Source organism: Heterodontus francisci, chromosome 1, assembly GCF_036365525.1.
Source record: "Heterodontus francisci isolate sHetFra1 chromosome 1, sHetFra1.hap1, whole genome shotgun sequence".
NCBI lineage: Eukaryota > Metazoa > Chordata > Chondrichthyes > Heterodontiformes > Heterodontidae > Heterodontus > Heterodontus francisci.
In genome coordinates this window covers 21,258,494-21,278,100 of record NC_090371.1, presented here as the reverse complement: position 1 = coordinate 21,278,100, position 19,607 = coordinate 21,258,494, and the positions used below count along the sequence as shown (strand labels likewise).

General features: G+C 44.2%; 2 protein-coding genes across 5 annotated transcripts in view; one reads left to right on the top strand and one right to left on the bottom strand.

Moving 5' to 3' along the window:
- The window catches only part of LOC137368256 (INSYN2B protein-like), a 133,527-nt gene extending 119,721 nt beyond the window's left edge, over window positions 1-13,806 (bottom strand). For all 3 annotated transcript variants that reach the window (XM_068028711.1, XM_068028712.1, XM_068028713.1), the window contains exon 1: window positions 13,658-13,806. The gene's annotated coding sequence lies outside the window, so the exon portion shown is untranslated. The remainder of the gene's footprint in view (window positions 1-13,657) is intronic.
- LOC137368229 (dedicator of cytokinesis protein 2-like) overlaps window positions 1-19,607 on the top strand; it is a 1,222,644-nt gene that overhangs the window by 647,059 nt on the left and 555,978 nt on the right. The window lies entirely within an intron of this gene.

Below are 19,607 nucleotides of genomic sequence, written 5' to 3'. Positions count from 1 at the left end.
AATTTCCTCTCCGGCTAAATGGGTGGGGTAGAGTTCATGATAGAGAACATAAAAAAGAAAGGTGGACTTGCATTTATATAGTGTCTTTCTCAACCTCAGGAGATCCCAAAGTGTTCCACAATCAAGGAAGTACTTTTGAAGTGTAGTCACTGTTGTAATGTAGGAAATGCTGTATCTAATTTGCAGACAGCAACCTCCCACAAACAGCAATAATGAATTTTTTAGTGATGTTGGTTGAGGGATATATTTGGCCAGGATATTGGGGAGAACTCCCCTGCTCTTCTTCAAAATAATGTGGTGGGGCCTTTATGTCCACCTGAGTGTGCAGACGGGGCCTTGGTTTAACGTCTCATCTGAAGGACAGCACCTCTGACAATGAAGCACTCCCTCACTGAAGTATCGACCTAGATTATGTGCTCAAATCTCTGGAGTGGGACTATGAACCCACAACCTCCTTGAGATGGTTGAGAGTGCTATCAACTGAGCCGCGCCTGACAGCTGGAGTAGATGTGCAAAGGAGATTAAATGGATGAGATAGAGTCTATAATAAGGTAGATTGAATGTGAGCTGTTGAGCTTGATGGGTAGAATGCTCCTTTTCTCGTTCCAAATACTTTCTAATGCTCTTATCATTGATCATGTCATTGCAGGCTTCTCTGTTCAATAATCTTTTAAATTGCGTCGATGTTCCCCATTTACTCCTCAGTTGCCAGCTGTCATGTCAGGCTGACAACATGAACAAGATAAAAGGATTGAAAGCCTTATATAGGAAAATGCTCAGAACTTGAAAAAAAAAATTCATGTGAAGGTGACAACAGCGTAGTTAATCCCAAAGAATAATCAAGAAGAGGTGTAGAGATTTTACCCTGCCTTATATCCTCACATGTAATCCCCTCCATGCTTTCCTCCAGACTCCATGCCCCTCGTCCACTCGTCTTGTGGCAGCATGATGTAACATTGTCACTGGTCATGTTCTCCACTAAAGCTCCACTGATGTGTTTGCACATTGAAACGCCATCTGTTGACTTTCTGCATTACGTGTGATAAAAGATAAAGACCTCTCAGCACCTCTTCATGCTGGGGAGTTTATTAGGAATTCTGATTAGATTGCGGCTGACGATTCAAATACTAAGAAGGCACAAGTAACTGAAGTGAGCTTTCACAACAAAGATTAACAGGTCTGTAGAATTAGCTACCAGGGAAGGACAGTAATAGGCTTCCAGGGACCACGAGATGGGTTTTGGAGAGAGGCTGGATTAATGGTTACGGAGAGTTGGTGGGTCATTGGAACTGAGATCACTTGAAAGGGCTAGACTTTTTGAGCCTAATGTTTTTGGTGGAACTTTCCTTAGAGCACAGCTAAGGCAACAATTGTAAAACATGAAAGAAAAATAATATCTTACATTTCAAAAGCACCTTTCACAACCGCAGGACATCCCAAAGCACTTTAGAGCCATTGAAGAACTTAGGAGTGTAGTCACTTTTGTAATGCAGGAAACGCAGGAGCCAATTTGTGCACAGCAAGCTCCCACAAACAGCAATGTAGTAATGACCAGATAATCCTTTTTAGCAATGTTGATTGAGAGTGGGACACTGGGGATAACTCCTTTCAGAGCTTGACCGGTTTCTGACCGGGGCAGAGGTCACATTGCATAGAATGTAAGTGTCTTCACAGGTAATACTTGGTCCATATGATCTCTTAGAATGGTTTGGAACACCTGAGAAGGTCAGAGAGGAATTTTACAGAGTATTTCTTTCTCTTATTATCCCTGTTTTTTCTATCTTTGTTTGAATCTGCCGGGAGATGAGATGGCTGTGAGGGTTGTTGTGGGGTGGGCAGTGGAGGGTGGCAGGGGTTGGGGGGGAGGGGCAGGGGAGGAAAGGAGTGTTCAGCTATGACAGTCCAGGTGTGGGATAAGCTTGATGGACCAACTAGTCATTTCCTACCCATCATTTTTGTGTGTTCGTATTTAGGCAGAATTTATGAGAGAGAAATCAATAGAAGGTTATACTGACAGGGTGAGATGGATTAGAGTGGGAGGAGGCTTGTGTATAGCATAAAAACCATCATAGAGCAGTTGGGCAGAATGGCCTGTTTCTGTGCTGAAAAATTCTGTGTAACAGATACAGTTCCAAGCTAATTTGATTCATGCATTGATATAATGGTAGTTAGGTATCTATAGATTGAGACAATATATATATATATAGGTACAGAGTTATGTAAATGCATGAATGGTATATGTGTATGTTTCTATTGTATCTTAGATCCATAGTGGGTGAAACTGGTCCTTGCCATTAGTGCAATATGTCGGATGTGAATCAATATCCAGTTTTACACCAGACTGCAATGGAAAAGAAGATAGAGCTGGCTGTTTGCTATCATCCAAAGCCCAGTATTAACCGTTGCAGAATATTGCAGTTACACAGACACGGCATTCAGCCCGTCACTGTTTGCTGGTATGTTTCTTCGCTAAAGCTACCAACCCCACTCTCCCTCCTCGCTCCCCATTTCTATTAATATTCTTCCTTTTATTTTGAGAATCTGGCTAACCCAGCTTCAAAATAATTTATAGGTTCTGATTCAACAACAGTTTGTGGTGGAGAATTCCACATTCTGACCACCCTCTGGGCAATGAAACATGTTTTCTAATCTCCCCTTTATTTATTTATCAACTCCAACTGAGAGTTAGTATATAAATATATTGAAGTCTAGATTGTGAAAAATATCATATTCAGGAGAAGGGGAACATACTGGAAGTAATATCACGGGAAGGAAAAAGAGATTGATAGATTTTTGGATACTAAGGAAGTCAAGGGATATGGGGATAGTGCAGGAAAGTGGGAGTTGAGGTCGAAGATCAGCTATGATCTTGCTGAATGGCATAGCAGGCTGATGGGCCAAATGGCATGCTCCAGGTCCTATTTCTTCTGTTCTTATTTAACAGAGGCAGAGAGAGACAACATAGAGTGATGGGTAGGTAGACAGAGAGAAACATTATAAAGTGTGTGTGAGAGAGAGAGACTGGGAGACAATAGCCAGAGATAAGAACATAGAACATAGAACACAGATAAGGTATGCAGAGGAAAGCAAAGAGTGAAAGACAGTAGATACACAAGAGGCAGACAGTAGACGTAGAAATAGCATTGTCAAAGTTAGCAAAACAGAGATGGCAGATAGAGATGGAGTACAGCAAGGTAAGTGAGACAGAGGGAGAGAGAAACAGCAGACAGAGAGACAGCAGAGAAACAGAGACAACAGAAAAGAGTTATAAGGCAGACAGAGTGGGAAACAGTAGGCAAGCGGAGAGAAATAGCAGACAGTGAAAGAATGGGGCCAGAGAAAAGACAACAGACATAGAGAGACAGCAGACAGACTTGTTGGACAGACTCAACAGGTAGTGGAGAGAAAACCAGCAGACAGACAGAAGCGATGGGAACGGGAGAGAAACTATAAAAAGAGATGACAGAGAGGGAGAGAAGCAGCAGAGACAGGCAAAACTGTCAACAGAGAGAGTAACTAGAGAAATAGCAGAGAGAGAGAGAGTTGGGGTAAGAAAAATAAGCTACAAACAGAACAAGAGACAACAAACAGAGAAATAGAGAGAGGCAGTAGAGAAACAATGAGAAATAAAAACAGTGACAGAGCAGCCAGAGAGAAGAGACCCAGTCAAATGATAAGTGACAGCTGCATAGAAGCTGTTTCAATATAAACATTAACATACGTTTCCTCAACCAGGAGAATTTGTCACAAATTAGCACTTTAGTTTAGAAATCAATTTAAATGGTGTAGAGACAGACAGCCAAATAAAGATAACAAATACCCTGTTCAAAATACTTCAGACAATGAATAGTGCAAACACATCACAGCATGGGACGAGAAATAAACTCCGTAAATTAAAGGGGTGCTGCCTTCATGGACAGTGCTTGGCAAAAAGTCATTTTTTTGTTTACAAAGGAACAACGGAAGGCTCAGAATTGATTTCTCTGGTCTCCAAATGTAGATGTATTGAAAACATGCTGGGCAGGAAGGCATTTATTATTCACGGGGAAGACGGAGCAGGGGAAGCTATCAAAATCATGTTTATGGTGTGCTGACAATCAGGAGCAAGAAGCGTTCTTATCAAAAAGAAGAAAGAACTTGCATTTATATAGCACTTTTCACAATTTGAGGCTGACCTAGAATCATAGGAAATTTACGGCACAGAAGGAGACCATTTGGCCCATTGTGTCTGTGCCAGCTGAGAAAGAGCCGTCTATCTTAATCCCACTTTCCAGCTCTTGGTCTGTAACCCTGTAGGTTACAGTACTGCAAGTGCATGTCCAAGATTTTTTTTTTAAATGTGCTGAGGGTTTCTGCTTCTACCAGCCTTTTAGGCAGTGAGTCCCAGACTCCCACCACCCTCTGGGTGTATAACGTCCTCCTCAACTCCCCTCTAATCCTACTGCCAATTACTTTAAATATATGCCCCCTGGTTATTGACCTCGCTGCTAACGGAAATAGGTCCTTCCTATCCACTCTATCTCAGCCCTTCATAATTTTATGCACCGCAATTAAATCTCCCATCAATCTCCTCTGCTACACAAATTACAGCCAATTAAGCACTTTTCTCTTTCGCTCATCTCTCTGTGATCCATAGTCCAGTCAATTTGTGCACAGCAGCATCCCATCTAAAAGACAATATCTCCACCCGTGCATTACTCCATCAGTATTGCACTGGCAGTGTCAGCCTAGATTTTGAACGTAAGTCTCTGAAGTGGAATATGATTAGATGTGAAAGTACAAACGAACATACAAATTAGGAACAGAAGTAGGCCATTTGGCCCCTTCGTGCCCATTTAATACGATCATGGCTGATTGATTGTGGCCTCAACTCCACTTTCCCACCTACTCCCGATGGCCTTTCATCCCCTTGTTCGTCAAGAATTTATCTACCTCTGCCTTAAAAATATTCAATAATCCTGCTTCCACGGCTCTCTGGGGAAGAAAGTTCCAAAGACTCACAACCCCCAAGAGAGAAAAAATTTCTCCTCATCTCTGTCTTAAATGTGTCTCCTACTTCTAGTCTCTCCACGAGGGAAACATCCTTTCAGCATCCACCCTGTCAAGTCCCCTCAGGATCTTATATGTTTCAATAAGATCACCGTTCATTCTCTAAACTTCAATGGATACAGACCCACCTGTCCAATCTTTCTTCATCAGATAACCACCCCCATCCCAGACGTCAGTCAAGTGAACCTTCTCTGAACTGCTGCTAATGCATTTATATCCTTTTTTAAATAAGGAGACCAAAACCACAGTACTCCAGATGTGGTCTCACCAATACCATATACAACTACAGCAAAACCTCCCGACTTATATATTCCATTCCCCTTGCAATAAACAACAACATTCCATTTGCCTTCCTAATCACTTGCTGTATCTGCATACCAACCTTTTGTGGCTCACAAACCAGGAGACCCAGATCCCTCTGTACCTCAGAGTTCTGCAATCTCTCTCCATTTAAATAACGTGCTGCTTTACTATATACTTCCTGTCAAATTAGATAAGTTACATTTTCCCACATTCTACTTCATTTCCAAATTTCTGCCCACTCACTTAACCTATCTATATCCTTTTTCAGACACCTTGGCCAGAATTTTAAGCCCTCCCCAAAGAGCAGGTTGGTGGCAGGGGTTGGGAGGGGGGGGCGTAAAATAGAGTGGGGAGTGGGAGGCTCAGGGGGCCCTTCCCGACCCGCTACCTCCTCCGCTGCCATTTTATGTGGGGCGGCGGTGAAAAGCAGGCCGCCCGCCCCAGGCCAATGAAGGCCCTTTAGTAGCCAGTTAATGGCCACTTCAGGGCCTCTGCCCGCTGCCACAGGGATTTTAACCTTGGCTGTTTGGGTGGCCCAGGCCTGAGAAAAGCCGCCTGACAAAAGATTTCTGATGGCCCGGGGGCTCCTCATGATCAGGCACTCTGTGCCCGACAGAAGGCTGCCCCCGATACCCCAACTATCCCAACACCCAACATGCCCCCCCATCACCCCAATCGACCACCCTTGCCTTGACAGGGCACGACCGATCACCCCCGGCGAGGCCCCAGAAACATATATTTTCCAGGGGCCGTCCTTCCTCTTCTTGTTGATGCTGGGTTGCAGTCCAAGCAGTGGCCACCCCTCCCGGTGGCACTGCTGGGACTAACAGCTGCCGGCCCGCTGATTGGCCGGTAGTTCCATTAGGCGAGACTTGCTGTCTCAATGGAGGTGGAAGCCCCGCCTCAGACCATTTGAGGGCCTGGGGACAGTAAAACATGGTCTGGATCCCCCGGCCAGGCGGAGGCATGATTGCCACCGACTTTTCAGTCAGTGGACGGCTCCTGTACAATGAAAGTAAAATTCCGTCCCTTATGTCCTCTTCACAACTTACTTTCCTCCTATCTTTGTGTCATCAGCAAATCTAGCTACCAGACAATCGGTTCCTTCATTCACTTCATTGATATAAATTGTAAATAGTTGAGGTCCCAGCACTGATCCCCGTGGTACTCTGTTCGTCCCCTCTTGCCAACCCAAAAATGACCCATTTATGTCTACTCTTTGTTTCCCTTCTGCTAACCAATCCTCTATCCATGCTAATATGTTACCCCCCAATGCCATGAGCTCTTATTTTGCTTAGTAAACTTTGAAATGGCACCTTGTCAAATGCCTTCTGGAAATCTAAGTATAGCACATCCACAGGTTCCCCTTTATCCACATTGTTTGTTACTTCCTCAAAGAACTCCCTTTCATAACACCATGTGAACTCTGCCTGCTTACATTGAGATTTTCGAAGTGCCTCGCTATAACCTCCTGAATAATGAATTCCAGGATTTTCCCTATGACAGATTTTAAGCTAACCTATGTTTATCACATCCAATACTTCATACTCTTCCTCCTTAACTACAATATCTGCATCGTCCCCCTCTTTTGTGAAGACGGACGCAAAGTATTCATTAAGAATGATACCAATATCTTCCGCTCCTACACACAGGTTACCTTTTTGGTCTTTTATGGGCCCGACTCTCTCCTTAGTTATCCTCTTACTCTTAATGTATTGATAAAACATCTTTGGGTTCACCTTGATTTTGCTTGCCAATATTCTTTCATGAATAGATACTCTTTGCTTTCCTAATTTCCTTTTTGATTTCACCCATCCACTTTCTATACTTCTCTTCTGTATTATTGAGTCCTTGGTGTCGGACATAAGCTTTCCTTTTCTGCCTTATCTTACCCTGTAGGCTCCTTGACTTCCATGGGGCTCTAGATTTGGCCATCTCACCCTTTTTCTTTGTGGGAACATGTTTACTCTGAACCCCTTGAATCTCCCCTATGAATGCATACCATTGTTCTGATACTGATTTACCTTCAAGTAGCTGTTTCCAGTCCACTTTCGCTAAATCACTCCACAGCTCAGTAAAATTGTCCTTGCCCCAATTTAGAACTCTAACTCCTGTTCTATCTCTGCCCTTTTCCGTAATTACGTTAAAACTGACTGAATTATGATCACGACCGCCAAAATGCTCTTGCACTGCCACTCCTTCCACCTGCCCATCTTCATTTCCTAAACTAAGTCTAAAACTGCACCCTCTCTTATTGGACTTGCTACATACTGGACAAAAATGTTCTTCTGAATGCTCCTCAAGAATTCTGCTCCCTCAATTCCTTTCACACTAAAACTATCCCAGTTAATATTGGGGTAGTTAAAATCCCCCACTATTACAGCCCTATTGTTCTTGCATTTCTCAGAGATTTGCCTACATATCTGCTCTCTATCTCTCTCTGACTGTTTAGGGGTCTATAGTACACACCCAGCAGTGTGATTGCCCCTTTTTTGTTCCTTATCTCAATCCACATGGCCTCATTTGATGAACCTTCCAATATATCATCCCTCCTCACAGCTGTAATAGTTTCCTTGAGCAAAACTGCCACTCCCCCTTCTTTCTTATCCCCTTCCCTATCGCATCTGAAAACTCTGTAACCAGGAACGTTGAGCTGCCATTCCTGTCCCTCCTTAAGCCATGTTTCTGTAATAGCTATGATATCATACTGCCATGTGTCTATCTGTGCCCTCAGCTCATCTTCTTTATTTGCTATACTCCTTGCATTGAAATAGATACCATTGAGCACTGCCAAACTCTTTTTTTATTTTCTAACCCTCGTTTCCTCTGTTTTCTAGACTCATCCATTAATTTTCCACCTTCCATTTTCATTTCTGATTTTGTCCCAGCTGAGTCTACCCTTAGGTCCCAATCCCCCTGCCAAACTAGTTTAAACCCTCCCCAACAGCACTAGCAAAACCTCCCGCAAGGAACTCAGTCCTGACTCTGTTCAGGTGCAACCCGTTCAGCCTGTACAGGTCCCATCTCCCCCAGAGCCAGTCCCAGTATTCCAGGAATCTGAAGCCCTCTCTCCTGCACCATCGTTCCAGCCACACATTCATCTGTCTTATCCTTCTATTTCTATACTCACTTGTGCGAGGCACTGGGAGTAATCCGGAGATTAGTACTTTTGAGGTCCTGATTGCTAATTTCTTACCTAGCTCCCTAAATTCTGACTGCAAGACCACATCCCTCTTTCTACCTATGTCATTGGTTCTGATGTGGACCACGACTGCTGGCTGTTCACCCTCCCCCTTCAGGATGCTCTGCAGCCGCTCAGTGACATACTTGACCATGGCACCAGAGAGGCAACAAACCATCATGGATTCACATCTGCGGCCACAGAAACGCCTGTCTGTTCCCCCCGACTATTGACTCACCTATCACTATGGCTCTTCCAGTCTTCCCTGTAGCCCCCCTGTGCAGCTGAGGCACCCGCGGTGCCATAAACTTGGCTCTGACTCCATTCCCTAGGTGAGGCATCACTTCCCTCTGTATTCAGAACTGAATACCTGTTGGAGAGTGAGATGCACTCAGGGGTCTCCTGCACTACCTGCCTGATTCTTTTTGACTGTCTGTTGGTCACCCATTCCCTCTCTCCCTGCATATTCTTAAGCTGTGGGGTGACCAGATCTATAAATGTGCTAGCCACATAGCACTCATCCTCATGTTTGCACCACAGTGTCGCCAGCTACCCCTCAAGTTCCAAAACCTGGAGCTCAAGCTGCTTCAATTGATGACACTTCCAGCAAAAATGGTTCTCCAGGATGCGGGAAGCATCCTTGAGCTCCCACATAGCACAGGAGGTGCACTCTTGATGTTGAAGGAGCCCTGCCCTTCCTTTATTTATTAGTTGACTCTTTGCCACTGCTAAAAAAAACCTTACCAATACTACAACAGCTTAGAATTATTAATAAAACCTTAATAGTACTGATAAATCCTATTAAAAATCAATACAGTTCACTAGTTAAAATAAACCTTGCTCAAAATAAAGCTACTCACTTGTTCCTTATTATTAAGTTATTTACACACACACCTTAATGCTGGTGTACTAACCCAGCTATTTAGAGTTATTCCTTAACAGCAGTCACTCACCAACCAATCACCTTACAGCTTTCCTGTGACATTGCTGCTCACTTTGTTTTCAAACTCTGGTGCACCTGGACTCCTGCTTTCAGCCTTTCTCCTTTCTTGAATAGAGGAGTCACGTTCACTATTCTGATCGGACCTTTAAAAAATCTAGGGAACTTTGGAAAATTAAAACCAATGCACCTATCTCAGCAGCCACTTCTTTTAGGACCCTCAGATGAAGTCCATCAGGACTTGGGGACTTGTCAGCTTTTAGTTCTAATAATTTTTTCAGTATCCTTTCCCTGGTGTTTGTAATTGTTTTAGGTTTCTCCCTCCCATTCATTGCTGATACACAATTATTTATGGGATATTATTTGTATCCTCTGCAGTGAAGATAGATGCAAAGTATCTGTTCAATTCATCTGCCAACTCCTTATTTTCTGTTACTAATTGCCCAGACTCACTCCAGAGGACCAGCACCCACTTTAAAACGGAAAAGAGTAAGTAAAGTGGGCAATAAGTAACAATCTCAGATAATAAGAGTTTCTTCAGGTATTTAAAACGGAAAAGAGTAAGTAAATACCTGAAGAAACTCTTATTATCTGAGATTGTTACAAACTGAGCCACAATTAACATTTTATGATGTTGTTCCGACATAACTCCAAAAAAGCTTAGTTTTTCCACAATACGTTTTCTGAAAATAGGAGATAGTACTCATTCAAAATTCATCTCTCCATCAGAAGATAATGGTGTACAGAATCAGGAAGAAAATGCACTGGGCAATTCAGGAATGTGAACACTGTATAAGTCTAGTTACAAGTAAAGAACTCATCTTACACAGGAGCTCACACAAACCGTGAAACCCCCTAGCATCATTAAGTTGTTTCCTGTCCATCTGGGTTTTCAATCTGTGAGACACTCATGCCTCTGTTGAACTTTCAAACTGTGAAAATGCTTTCTAGCATAGGGCGTGAAAAAAAATACTCTAAATATATCTTCTGACAGCAGAGTGATGTAGAACAGAGCTTTGGAGATGTGAGGCAAGCTCAGGGAATGCCCATACTGGCAGTAAACAATGCAACCTCCCCTCTCCCTTCCCCACTCTCCACAGACACTGTCCATTCATGTTAATAGGAACAGGAGTTGGCCATTCCAGTCTTTGAGCCTCATACAATTCGATCATTGCTGTTCTGTATCTTAACTCCATCAACCCACCTCGGGTCCGTAACCCTTCATATCCTTGCCTAACAAAGCAGCCCCCAACACCCCTCCTGCTCCACCAGCTTTTTGGGGAAGGGAGTTCAAGATTTCCACCCTTTGTTTGGAGAAGAGCTGGAAGGGCTAGTTCGGATTTTATGCCATCTTATTCTGGACTCCCCCACCAGAGGAAGGAGTTTATTTCCATCTACCCTCTCGAATCTTTTAATTATCTTAAACATATCAAGTACAGCAACAAAGGAATACAAGCCTAGTCTTATAATTTCACCCTATTAGTCCAGGTACCATGCTTGTGAATCTGCACCAAACCCCATCCAAGGCCATTGTATACTCTGTGAGGTACAGGGCCCAGAACTGAACATAGTACTCCAGATGTGGCCTAACCAAAGAGCTTTATACAGCTGTAGCATAATGTGAGCCATCTTTGTATTAATGAGAAGGAAACTGGTGCCTTCTGGATGCCAACAGGTTGCCTGCCTGATTTTACATGTGAGGGTCAGGCCATATTTTGCCAGGTCTTTAATGGAACAAGACAGCAGGGTTACATGGAATGTACAGCACAGAAACGGGTGAATTGGCCCAACAAGTATATGTGAGTGTTTAGGCTCCACTTGAGCCTCCTCAAACTCTTACATCACCTCACCCTATCTGCATAACCTGCTATTCCTTGCTGTTGGAGATGATATTTGAAATGCGGTTCTTGGCTTCAGTTAAGTTTTGCCTGGTTGAGATTATGGTAAGACCAGGCCTTAAACTGCTGATGTTTTCTCTGCGTCTGATGTAGATTCACCAGAAAACTCGATGACTTCACTCTCCCATCACATAAGAAACAGGAATAGGAAACAAGTGGCCTTGTGAAAAAAAAAATCAGGCTCATTCCGTTCAGTTTTAGAATTGTAGAGAGCCTCCGCTTTTGAGAAGTGGAGTTGACAGACCCCGACTGTGTCAAGCCACCAATGGAGATCAGAGGTCATGTCATGAAAACTCCTGGAATAGGTCCAAGCAAAATTGGCAACCCAACTCACAGAATCTCAGCAGGATTTACAGTTTTGGTGGCATTTTTGCTACAATCATCCTGTAATAGTTAATCAGTAGCATCAGTACCATCAGTAGCAGAAAAGGAAAGTTTTGTGTATTAACTCCGTAAATACTGGCTTCTAAACAAATACAGGCCCCAGGAGGAGACATGCAAAAATGATGCTCAATTTAGTTTTGAGTGGAATATTAATAATTACAATGAGAAAGAAGATGTTCTATAGTCCTTGAGTTTTTAATATTCCTTATCATGTTAAACAACTCAAGGGCCTCATGCCATGAATTACTGGTGAAGTGCAGTGCCTGTAATACAAGCAAAAGATATCAGACACAGAGCTTTTAAAGTGATTCATTTCCTGAATAAGCTGTGCGTATCAGCCTCTGTGTGGCTGTGTGTGTGAGGGAGAGAGAGAGTGGGACATAGACACATTTGTTCATCGCTTGCTAACTGAGATTGCGATTTTCTAGCATTGCTCAAAACTGCCCATGAATCTTTGGCACTGACACTGGTCACTGGATGAGGGTGAGAAAGGGTGGGAGGAGGAACGTTGTGATTTCACAGTTCATTGCCTCAACTGCAGGCAGCGTATTCTGAAAATCTGGGTTTGCATCGTCTGAATTTCTGATTCATGTTCACAACAAGTGACATTCCGCACTGATACTCACCAGCAACGCTCCCCACCAACACTCCTTACCTACAGGGGGAGTCAACACTCCCAGCTGACACACCCCACTGACTCTCTTCACTGTCACTCCCCACCTGCAGGGGACGACACTCGTCACTAGACCAACCTACAGGGTGAGACACTCCCCAGCAACAGGGGGCAGCACTCCCCACCCACAGTCACAGCTGACACTCCCCACCTACAGGGGAATACTCTCCCCACCAACACTCCCCACCGACAGGACAATCCTCACCGACACTTCCCATGACACTTCTCATTGACACTCCCCACCAATAGGAGGGGCACAGGAATTCTGGCACTTTCAGTGTTGTACTGAGGGTGTGCTGCTTTGTCAGAGATTATCTGGTCATTATCTCATTGTTGTCTCTGGGACCTTGCTGTGTGCAAATCGACTGTTGCATTTCCTACATTACGACAGTGACTATACTTTATAAAGTACTTCATTGGAATAGCCTGAGGTCAGGAAAGGCACTATATAAATGCAAGTTCTTTATTACAAACATGCTTTCAAGTTAGGAGAAGGAAGCATTGGCCCAAATTCCTACTGAAGCTTTTGGCTAACTCAGAGAGATCATAGAGAACATAAGGAGGCCATTTGGCCCATCATGTCTGTGCCAGCTCTTTTGGAGAGCTGCTTAATTAGTCCCACTACCTCCTTCTCTTTCCCCATAGACCTGAAATGTTATCCTCTTCCAAGTGCATATCCAATTCGCTCTGGAAAGTTACTATTTAAACTGCTTCCACTGCATTTCAGGCAGTGCATTCAGGGATGTGTGGTGGGGTAGAAAAGTTTGCGAAAAGAAGTTTTTAATATTGAGGTCTTGCTGCATGGGTGCAGATCACCCTGAAGGGTTAAGAGAATAACTGGTTAAAGAGTGCAGCTATTTTGAATGGAGGTAATCAGAGCTTTCCACACACACACACACAAGCACACACACACAAACATTCCTTGCACACACACACACACATGCTTGTGAGATTTGTAACCCACGCTCAGGCAGAAATTATCCCTTACTAAAAGCTCCGTCTAAGTCCAGCAAAAAAGATTCAGACAAGATTCTGAATAGAAGACATTCCGTTCTAAAACCTCAGTATGGCTGTGCTGCAGTTAGCAGTGACAGACTGCTTTTCAGCTCCAGTAAATAGTAAAAACAAAAAAACTGGCAGAAATAGAAAAATAATGCATGAAGAGCTAAAGTTTTTATTCTCCAGAAAAGCAATTGCTTCTTTATATAAGTAGATAAAGCCCCACCTACCTGCAGATTGGCAGCAATTGCATCCTTAGTTTCTCCTCAATTGTGTGTGCGCCTCTCTCTCTCTCCTTTTTATTAACCTCAGAAAAGCAGCATTTCAGATCAGAAGAAGTTCCCTCCCGATGAAAGGCAGAAACACCAGCTGAGGCACTCTGGATGATCCGCCTTTAACAGTGATCATCGTGGTTCCCTTGCACAGCATCTTGCAGCCAATGAGCCCTGCTCCCTTCCGCTCCCTCCCCCCACGACTACCACCACCTCCTCCCCTCGTCTCTTTCCTATTCTTCGAAGTCTTGGTACAGGAGGTATATTCCACACTGATGATCAGTTGAGGCTCCTCGTGGTAGGACTGCTGGGTTAGTGTGTGGGAGCATGTGCGAGTCTTACTCCTGAGAGAGTGTGTGTGTGTGTGTTTGTGTGTCTGATATGTATATATATGTGTGTGTGTGTGTGTGTGTGTGTGTCTGTATGTGTCAGTGTGGATTCTCCCAAGCTAGCTGGCTTTCAGTCTCTACTGTTCGACAGTATTCTGCAGATGGCAGAGTGGAGTTCTGAAGGGGAGGAGAATGAATGTGCTTAACAAGATTCCCAGCTGCTGATGAAAGCACGTCATTCGTGAGGTAATTATAAATCCTCTCACCCATGCTGATGGGAGTGCTTTTCAGCCATGTGCATGTATGTGTGTCTGTATTACTGTTCCTTCACCCACCCACTGAAAATCAATACAAGACAGCATAGGCAGCATTGCTGTAGTTAATGTTCTTTGTGATCTGTCAGTCCGCAGATCGGGTTCTGTAGTGATTTAATACTCAGTGCAGATCCCCTGAAGTTCCACAATACCCTCAAGGTCTCCCTGTCCCTACCCACCGCACACCCTCCCCCCCCCACCCCTCACCACTGCCCCCCCCCCCCACAGAGCATGTTGATGGAGGAGTAATAATTATGTAAAAAGTCCAGAGATTGATTCCCTGAGCTGTGCTGAGGCTGCCGGACCCAGCCAAGAGCGCAGCTGCAATGCTCATGTCAGCTGTGACTCTGTTGGTAGTACGCTCGGATTGGAGTTTGAAAGTTGCGGGTTTACTTCCCCACTCCAGAGGCTTGAGCACAAAATTCAGGCTGATGCTGCCAGTGCAGCACTGCACTGTTGGAGGTGCCGAATTTCGGATGAGGAGATAAATGTCTGCTGTCTCAAGTGAATGTAAAACATCCCACGGCATTATTTTGAAGACGAACAAGGGAGTTCTCCCCAGCCTCATGGCAAATATTTATTCACCAACCAACATCCCTAAAACAGATCATCTGGTCATTATCACAGTGATGTTTGTGCGATCTGGCTGTACATAAATTGGCTGTTGCTGCGTTTCCTACATTACAACATCAACTTCACTTCAAAATTAGCTGTAAAGCACTTTGGGACATCCCGAGCAACCCTCGGCTGGGGTGTCCCGATCTCATGCTGGAAACTGGGTATCGGTGGAGCCTGAGCAAAAGGAACACTTGACATCTTCAAGAAAGAGGAACAAGACAGCGTTGTATGTGGATGGAGAGGGGGAGTTTTAGTCACATGCGGCAGTTCATAAGATTGCTGTTAGATCAAACATTCAGAAATTTGTGTCACAACATTCCATTCCTCTTCATGAGCTGTGGCAGGGCAGGGGGAGGGTTAAAAGATGAAATAGCAACAGGAAGAGTGATGAAGGCAATAATATAACACATTATCACCTTGAAACAGCTCCAAGCATTTTCTACAATACAACTTGAAGCGCAATGACTGTTGTTTTGTAGCCAAAGGTGCCTGTTTTGTGCACAGCAAGCTCCCACAGCCAACATGACTGGTAAATGACTGGTTAATCTGCCTTGCTTTTTGTTGTATTGATTGGGGGATATATGTTGAGGCAGAAACCTCATCGTGATTAGGGCACTACTAGAATGATACCAGAACTCAGCAGTTATACCTCATCAGGAAAGATTGAACAGGCTGGGGCTCTTTCCTCCAGAAAAGGGAAGACTGAGGTGACCTGATAGAGGGCTTCAAGATTTTGAAAGACTTTGATCGGGTAGATGTAAAAAAGATGTTTCCACTTGCTGGGGAGGCCAGAACTAGGGGCTATGACTAGAAGATAATCACTAATAAATCAAATAGGGAATTGAGGGAAAGCCCCTTGACCCAGACAGGTTAGAATGTGAAATTGTCTCCCACAAGGAGTAGTTGAGGCCGATAACATAGATACATTCAAGGGGAAGCTGGGTAAGTTCATGAGTAAGAAAAGAATAGAAGAATATGTTGATGGGGTGAGATGAAGAGGGATGTGAGGAGGCTCATGTGAAGCATAAATACTGGCATGGAACTGATGGGCCAAATGGCCTCTTTCTGTACTATTCGTCCATGAAGAAATGCCAGGAAGAAGACAAGAAATAATAATATTTGTCTAGTGCCTCACCACATAGAATCATAGAGTAATTCAGCCCATCATGCCTGTGCCGACTCTTTGATAGAGATATTCAATTAGTCCCACTCAACTACTCTTTCCCTGTAGCCCTGTAGTTACTTTTCCTTCAAGTATTTATCCAATTCCATTTTGACAGTTACCATTGAACCTGCTTCCATCACCCTTTCAGGCAGTGCATTCCAGATCACAGCTTGTTATGTCCTCATGTCACTGTTGGTTCTTTTACCAATCATTTACAATTTAAACCTGTGTCCTCTGGTTTCGAGCCCTTGACATGCTTCCAAAATTAATTAAACACAACTGAGGCCTAACCAGTGTTTTATCAAGGTTTAGCATCTCTCTTAAATGTCCCAAAGTGCTTCAACGAGTTCTTACAAACACCAATAAGATGGATGACCACATGAGATCTTTCCAGTGGTCTTCCATCTGATTGGTGGACCTGGCGGGCATGCATTGCCAATGGCTGATATGGTGCCTGTCATTGGAGGCCCAAAACCATCCTCCTCACCCCCCTCACCCCCTGCATCCTGCAACCCCGTGACTCTGACTCTTGCCAATTTGTCTGATCTCTTATCCTGCAAGGAGAGAAAGCAGGGAGATAGGAGTGTTAGGAATGGCTTTTGTTCAGAGGAGTGAAGGACAACATTTGTGTCTGGTGACTGTGAAGCATGGATACGAGATGGCAGTAGGCTGAAGGTGAGTTTGAGTGTTGGTTGCTCAGATGGGGATGTGAGGTGCCTGCAGAGAGAAGAATGAGTGGAACCGCAAGGTGTGTTGACCTGAGACATGCTGTGCAGGAGAATGCTGTGCAAGTCAGAGTGTGGATCTTGGCACCTGACAGTGTTACACCACTCACCTGTCGTGCCCTCCTGAGGTCATGGATCATCCTCGTTCACTGTCTCCAGGTCAGAGGGGTTACACTGCTGCTGCTGATTTCCTCGGCCACTTCTATCCATGCCTGCTTGGTTGAAAAAGGTGCCCTCTGTCCCCTGTCCTTAGGAGAGCTCACCTCACTGCAGCCCCTCAACTCCTGCAGCAGGACCTCCAGTAAGAGTAGGAGACCCCGGGACACCAGCCTTCCCAGGTCTCCTCACCATAGGCTAAATAAATCCAAGTCCTGGTGAGCTTCTGTAAAATATGCTGTTGGCCCTTTCATTGGAAATCCTTCCTCTGACAAAATAGCCACATCATCCCGCCCTCCCTCCCTAATTGGTTGGGAAGAACGGAGACAGACTCTTAATAGGTTTGCTCTGGTAAGGAGCAACCAGGAGGTCCACTACGGTGACGATCAGGTTCACGACCCTAAAACACTCCTGAAGTAGGAAAAAATATTAAGTCAGGACAATTCAGCCCGTCGTCACTGTTGTAAATGCAGCTGCCAAATTTGCACACAACAAGGATGCCACTGAATGGCTGCAAAAACCTTTGAGGGGGGAGGGTGAACAGCCAGCAGTTGCAGCCCACAATGGTACCAACGACATAGATAAGAAGAGGTATGTAGTCCTGCAGAAAGAGTTTACTGAGCTAGGTAAGAAATTAGCAAGCAAGACCTCAAAAGGATTGCTCCCAGTGCCACACACAAGTGACTATAGAACTAGGAAGATAGTGCAGATGAATGTGTGGCTGGAAAGATGGTGCAGGAGGGAGGACTTTAGATTCCTGGGATACTGGGATCAGTTCTAGAGAAGGTGGGACCTGTACAGGCTGGACGAGTTGTATCTGAACAGAGCTGGGACAGATTTCCTTGTGGGACGATTTGCTGATGCTAATGGGGAAGGTTTAAACTAACTTGGCAGGGGTGTGGGAACCAGCAGGAAATATCAGAGAGGAATACCAAGGTGCACAGAATACTGGGAGAGATAGCTAGCACTAGAGTAGAGAATAGTAAGTTATTGTATGGGGTCAGAGTAAGGGAGAAAGTAATAAAGTCTAAATCAGGGTTAATGTGCATGAATGTGAATGCACAGAATGTTGTTAATAAGATTAGTGAGTTACAGGCGCAGATTGACATATGGGAATGTGAAGCTGTGGCTATAACAGAGACCTGGCTCAAAGAAGGGCAAGACTGAGTACTGAATATTCCTGAACACTTTGTTAGAACACTTGATAGGAAAGGGAAAAAAGGGGGAGGGGTGGCGGTATTGATTAACGAGAGCATTGCAGTGCTGGAGAAAAGTGATATCCCAGTGGGGTCGAGGACAGAATCAATTTGGCTAGAGCTAAGGAACAAAAAAGGTGCAGTTACATTGCTCGGTGTTGTCTCTATGTCATTAACTAGTGGGAACGACATGGAGGAACAAATTTGCAAAGAAATTATGGAGAGATGCAAAAATTATAGAGTCGTTAGAATGGGGGGCTTTAATTATTCAAACATAAAGGGGGATAGTAGTAGTGTAAAGGGCAGTGAGGGGCAAGAGTTCCTAGAGTGTTCAGGAAAATATTCTATAGCAGTACATTTCTAGCCCAATACGAAAGGAGTCACTGCAAGACCTGGTTCTTGAGAATAAGGTGGGCCAAGTGGATCAAGTATCAGTTGGAGATCATTTCGGGGACAGTGATCATTGCATCATAAGGTTTAGGCTGACCGGGGAAAAGGACAAAGAACAATACAGAGTAAGAAAAATTAACTGGGGGAAGGCCAACTTCAATGGGGGTAAGAACAGAGCTGGGGCGAATAAATTGGAATCAAAGATTGGCAGGAGAAACAGTAGCTGAACAATGGGCTACCTTCAAAGAAGAGATAGCTCGGGCACAGCCAAGCTCTGTTCCCTCGAAGGGGAAAGGTAGGATAAATAAATCCAGAGGTCCCTGGATGACAAAAGAGATAGAGATTGGATAAAAAAGAAAAAGTGTGCTTATGACAGATGCCAGGTAGAAAATACTATTGAGAATCAGGCTGAATATAGAAGGTCCAGATATGAAGTGAAAAAGAAAATGAGAGAAGCAAAGAGAGAGCATGAAAGGAGACTGGCAGCTAACACTAAAGGAAATCCCAAAGTTTTCCATAGACTTATAACTAGTAAAACGGTAGTAAAAGGAGGAGTTGGGCCAATTAGGGACCATAAAGGGAATTTACGCATGGAGACAGAGGGCATAGCTGAGGTACGAAATGAATACTTTGCATCTGTCTTTACCAAGGAAGAAGATGCAATCCAGGCAATGTTGAACAAGGAGGTAATTCAGATGCTAAAAAGGTTTAAAATTGATAAGGAGGACGTATTAGAGAGGCTGTCTGTACTTAAAGTGGATAAAGCACCAGGATCAGATGAAGTGAATCGAAGGATACTGAGGGGAGTGAGGGTGGAAATCGCGCAGGCACTGGCCATAATTTTTCAGTCTTCCTTAGACTCAAGGTTGGTGCCAGAGGACTGGAGAATTGCAAACGTTACACTTTCGAAAAAGGGCGTAAAGATAAGCCCAGAAACTACAGACCAGCCAGTTTAACTTCGTTGGTGAGGAAACTACTAGAAAGAATAATTCGGGACAAAATTAATAGTCACATG